The sequence below is a fragment of the Pleurodeles waltl genome, chromosome 12 (genome assembly GCF_031143425.1).
Source record: "Pleurodeles waltl isolate 20211129_DDA chromosome 12, aPleWal1.hap1.20221129, whole genome shotgun sequence".
NCBI classification, from domain to species: Eukaryota; Metazoa; Chordata; class Amphibia; order Caudata; family Salamandridae; genus Pleurodeles; species Pleurodeles waltl.
In genome coordinates, this window is record NC_090451.1 from 113,381,820 (window position 1) to 113,387,724 (window position 5,905).

The following is a 5,905-nucleotide window of genomic DNA, read 5'->3' on the forward strand; positions in this document are numbered from 1 at the left end:
GTGTTGGGCGTATATTGCAATGTTATTGGCAAGGTCGACTATTATGACACTGTCGAAATCTGCAGAACCACCTAGGTTGCAAGCGTGGGTAGAAAAGATTAATAATGTGTATTTAAAGGAGCAGCTCTAAGCAAAACAAGTTGGAAAAGTTAGACGCTTTGCAAGAATTTGAAAATACTCTTCCCTATTTATACAGACTTAAAGAACAGTGCAGCGGCCCCCAGGGGCACCCTGAGTTTCCCTTACCGCCAGCCTTTCCATGGTGGTGTTTACCTCCATGGACAGGCTGGCGGTTGGTGATTATGACCGCTAGGTGGAAGCCTGGCGGTATTGTGTAGGGGACGGTGGTATGGCTGTGGCTAATGCGCCACGGTCATAATACGCTGGCAGTACATCGCCAGCCTGTTGGCGGTGTTACTGCCAGCTTACCGCCGGCCACCAGGGTCGTAATGAGGCCCCAGTGCCAAAACGTCCTCCTCACTGTCCATATGAGAGTTACAGTGTTAACAAAGCATATAGCAAGGCATCAACACTCCATTAGACAGGTTCACAGTCACGCACAGATAGGTGAGCAGATAGATAAGCAGGCACATAGGCAAAAAGATGGATAGACAGATGAATGGATCAATGGATGGACAGACCTCTCTCTTAAACACGAGTCTAATGTAGGAAAGGGCGCACTCATGTAACTTTCTGTAGCCTAACTACGTAAAATTACAGCAAAATTATGCAAGGTTGTGCAGAATTACACAAGGCTATTTTTTCAGTGCAAAATGCCCTCTCACATCTGAAAGGAACCTAAGGTACACTTGTCAACAGTGCCTGAAATGGAAAAATAGAAGTGCAGGTACTCTGTTCCAGAGTACCTGCTTGTTTCTGAGAAGTGCCGGTACTCTCTAATTAAAAGTATTATGTTTCCCCCAAGAAGTGCAGGTACTGTCCCCCTCAAAATAAAGAAAAAGTGCCTGTACTCGGTACCTTACTGTACTGGCCCATTTAAAGCACTGCTTTTCACAAAGAAAATCGCCCTAAATGCAACAGAACAGGCACAACAGCTGCTGCTCGCACTCTTTTCCTCTGCTCTTGGGTAGATATTTTTCACCACATTACTCCAAATTCCACCAAGGAGCGTAATTGTGTAATTTTCATTTTGGCCGGGCCTAGATAGAAGTAATGAACTTGGCTTAAGTTCTCAAACTTTCCCTCTAGCTGCCCGGTGATCCGTCAGGTTCGGGGAGATGAAGCCAAACGCTGATTGGGTGAGCGCGCCACTCAGTGTCCTTCTCTGTCGCCTCTTTCTTTCAGACCCCTTGGAGCTCAGTGTTACTTTCTATACAAATATTTATTTATAGACGTGTTTCTTTGTGGCAGGAAGTGCTGCTAAAACTGATATTTGACTAGAAGGATCCCTTTAAACATTGAAAGCTACTCTGCGTCAGTACAGGAGCTTCGGTGCTGCAGTTACAGGTGACACAGTCATCCATCAACTCTGGGTGTGACCGGGTCCGCGTGAAACCAAACTGTAGCAGTAATAAATACAATTGTTAACGAGTTCTCTAAAGCCATTTCATTTCTCGGTTGAAATTCCTGCTGAAACTCATCCAACCAAATGTATATAACACATTTCTTCAGAAGATTTCCTAATGGCTTTTACCACAAATGCATAACCTTTAACAAAGCATGAGTAGTACTCACTCAAACCCAAGAAAGACAGAAGCATGTCTTTGTCCCTGGTTGATGGACCTTCTTTAATAGCTTTTATAAGTGAAACAGTTGAAGAACTTCCATTGGGACCAATGGAATGCCCCAGATAGTCAAAAATTCTGTGCAAGTAAGTTGCACTTGTCACTGCACAATGTGATGTCAAATTTTTTAAACTTTGTAAAAACTGTGCACAAAATGTGTTTGTACTCAGCCAGTGTTGTTACAAACATGAGAAAATCACCCTGGAAGACCTGCACACCTACAACATCCCCCAAGATGGTGTCTATCAATTCCTAAATGATGCTGGCTGCTGAGTCAAACTCAAAAGGTAATATTGTACATTATTACACACCAAAAGGGGTTACAAGAGTTGTGAGCTCTTGTGACGGGTCATCCAATGGAATTTGATGATACGTAGATTTGAGATTTAAAAACGAAAATAACTTTGCCTCACCAATGTTTGCTAACAAATCCTGAATGTTAGACAAAGGGTGGCATTCTACCACAATGTTTTTGTTCAAACTACGCAAATCAGCACAAATTCTGATATCACCATCCTTCTTGCGTACTATCACTAATGGAGTCAACCACTCAGATAGCATGTTTGATAATGCCATCCTTAATCATCTTTTCAAGAAGTACTTTCAACTCCCTTCTTACACTCAACGGTACTGACTGCACCTTGTGAGCGATTGGCAGAGCATTTTTTTTTACTTAACGGAATGCACATAGTTCTTTACACAACCAACACTGTTCTTGAAAATTCAAGGGAAACCTTTGACCATTTCTTCTGATGATTGCTGATTAATAACTTGAACAAAAAACGCAGGCACATTCAAACTTCTCCCAGGTGTATCAACTGCAGGCACTAACATAAGACCTAACTTGACTAGATCTTGCCATTCTACAATGTTCCTGCCCTTGATTGCCACATAGACTTTGGTGAACACCTTCCTTCCAAGACACATGACAAAGTCCTCAAAGTACCCTACCATATTGATATCCTGATTTACATATCCTTTTGGGTGAACGTCAGTTTTTTTTAAAACTACAGACGCTCTCCAATGTTCATTAAACAGCACATCCGAAATAATATTTTTGGCGTCCCAGAGTCTCACATCATGCCAATTGTAAGCATGTGCCCTGAAGTTATTTGGCACACATGGCCCTTAATCTTCTCTGATACCAGCTAACTTACTTAAATATTCAATACCAAGTTACTAAAATATAAAGTTATTTCCCCATCCAACACCTCAATGCTGTTCACATTTGTTGCAGCTACACAGTTCATTCTCATTGCATTTTCCCAATTTTTGCTTTGTGAAAATGTCCTCTTCTTTAGGGGGAACGTAAGCGTACGATCTCTTGTATACTTTCAAGTATACTTCTTCTGTCAGCTTCCAGCTATTTAATTTGTTAGTTTCAGGGTCATTTAAACATCCTTCTTTGCTAGTGGTCAGTCATGCCTCCTTGTCCCTCCTTCTGTGTGTGAGCAGGGACCAACTGCTGTATATTTATGCTTTGTCTTGTTTATTTGGTCTGTAGGGGACTTTTTTTTACTTTATTTCCTGCTCCTTTCCAGGGAAGCTTCCCTTTTCATTTTGCAGAGCATTCTTGCTCTGAGATTAGCTGTAAACAAGGCTTATATCAGGCTGATGTCTTGGTCACTTTTGGTCTTTGTGGGCTCTCTGCACCCTCTCTCAGCTGCATGGCTCCCACCCTTCCTTGGCTTGGATTTTCTTTGCCAGGTTTGCCTGCCTGTGGTCCGTGGTGCTGAGAGCAAGGGCAGAGAATTGCTTGTAATTGCTTACAGCCTAGACACCCAGCTCTACCAGGGCTGCGCTATTCTTAGAGACAGTTTTCACTTCTGCTCCATACTGAGATCCCACTTGCAGTTCAGTCAGTGCACCTCAGTTCACACACTCCAAGCCTTCAGCTCTGCCAGTGCCTGAACCCCACACATGATGTCTGCCAGAGCATCTCAGTTTTTCCAGTCAGTACACGCTGCTGTTCCAGTAATGGCAACTCGTGTGCAGTTCCAGCACTGCACCTCAGTTCACAAACTCTAAGCCCTCAGCCATGCCAGTGTCTGGAGCCCCACACATCGTGCCTACCAGAGCACCTCAGTTCTTGTGTGGCTGCTGCGATTTTATCATAATTATAGATTAGCGGCATTTGCCAATTAATCAATCATCTGGTGCACAATTTGTAGATTTTACCCCCCAAAAAAATCTTTCTCGCTTAAACGGTCCAAAAGTTACTACAAATGCAGCAACATGTGTTGCAGCGCAGTGGAAGGCCCTTTGCAAAACTGCTCTGATCACCTTTCTGTTGCTTATTGCTATATTTGGGTGTTAAAATGGGCCTATTGAGGTGCAGCCAATGAACAGACAGTATTACTAAGTTTAAAAATGACGAAATAATAGAGAAATACTATTATAAAAACGTGCCACATTATGACGCATAATTTGCCGCACAACTTCTTGAACCCTGTCGCATAGCTTGGCCCTCTCCTGCAGCATAACTCTAGTGGCCCAGCATATAATACAGATACAACACTGCCTAGCAAGGAACATCATTTAAATTGGTCTGCTTGCAGAGAGTGTAGATTAAGCAAAAATTTAAACAAACAAAAAGTAAACGAAACACGTTATGGTGATGTGGAGGTATGAAACTCATGATCGTGAACTTACCAGCCCTGCCTACCACCGAGCTCACGTGCACCTCCTAGCTGAAACGCTTTTTCTGAATCTTTTCTCCAGTCATCTACTTGTTTTGGCTTGAAGCAGGAAGGGTAGGCAAGCTGCAAGCACAGTCCTTTGAAATTAGACATTTTAGAGGGAGGGCACAACGAGGTATTTTCACCACTGTGGGGATCAAACTATGGCGTCATAAACACCAGACTCTAACCGACTGAGCTAACCAACCTTGGTCATGTGGCGTCTTCTCGTGACACCGAAAGGGAGGATGTACAACACACAAAACGCTTCACATTGAAGAAAACACTACAACGGAGATGCGTGGAGGCGATGTGTTGTATCGACTGGTCACACGTTTTGAGGTCACGGGGCACTGGTTACATTGCCTCTCAGTGACATCACTTCCTCTGAGGGACAGGTTTACTTATAAAATGGTCTCTTAACGACAATACATCACAGCTTCTGATTGGCAGATTTAGTGACATCATTGTTTCTGATTCTTAGTGACTTCACGGCCTCTTGTTGATAGATTTAGTGACAAGAGGTCTTTCACCCGCAGGGGCCAGGCTGCATCTCTGTGGTAGGATCATTTATACCAGTACCTGTTGGTGGCCTGTAGGTGACCGGTTTTAAAGTTAGTGACTGATTTTTAAAAGCCAGTCGCATCAGTGCCTCGTAGTCAGTGTCAGTTACCCATCTGTGCTCAGTGACATAATGTTCTCCTAAACAACACGGCCCAGCACACACTGCATAAAGATTGGTTTCAGCGTGTCCGTGTTAGTAACTGCGAAGACGCTCCAGGTAGAGATGGGGCGTGGTATACTCGCCAAATGACAGAGATTTTGTGCCTCGTCAGATCACCCTCATCATTTCGTTGGTATTGTGCACAATCGCAGCCCATAGCAGTAACACAAGATACATATCTGACACAACGTTATATACATCAACGAGGTGGCCGAGTGGTTAAGGCGATGGACTGCTAATCCATTGTGCACGCTGGGTTCGAATCCCACCCTCGTCGGAACTTCTGCTTTAGTTTACATTAAATATTGATGAATAACAACTTTCCATGTGACTGAAAAAAGACGAAAAGCCAACAATTAAAGCTTGTCTAATCAAACCCCCAGCCCCTCCTTAAAGTGGTGCAAACACCTTCTTGCTATTTTGGCCTAATCACTCAAACTGTGCCTAAAACAACAACAGTAAAACCCCCTGTAGTGTCATCTGATGCTCCTGAAAATAGAACCGATGTCCTTGGACTGAGTTTACGCTGGACGTGATCTTGCAGTTTTAGTTCGACCTATGTATAAAAAAATGCATATAGCGCGAACCGTGGCCGAAGGTATCAGGTATCGGAGCGCACCAGTTCCATTACCCCCTAGGCTGGTTCATTTTAGCAACAGGTGTGATTTGCTCGGCATCACAGTATGGTGAGTCCACGCCGAGAAAATCAATCCATTCGCCGCACTTTAACTCTATCTTCCATTCACTGCTGTACATTT

The 5,905-nt window shown here is 43.6% G+C and overlaps 1 non-coding gene across 1 annotated transcript; it reads left to right on the forward strand.

Moving 5' to 3' along the window:
• Nucleotides 1-5,348: 5,348 nt before the first annotated feature.
• TRNAS-GCU (transfer RNA serine (anticodon GCU)) lies at nucleotides 5,349-5,424 on the forward strand. Its single transcript has one exon. It is a non-coding gene; the product is annotated as a tRNA-Ser (tRNA).
• The last annotated feature ends 481 nt before the right edge of the window (nucleotides 5,425-5,905 follow it).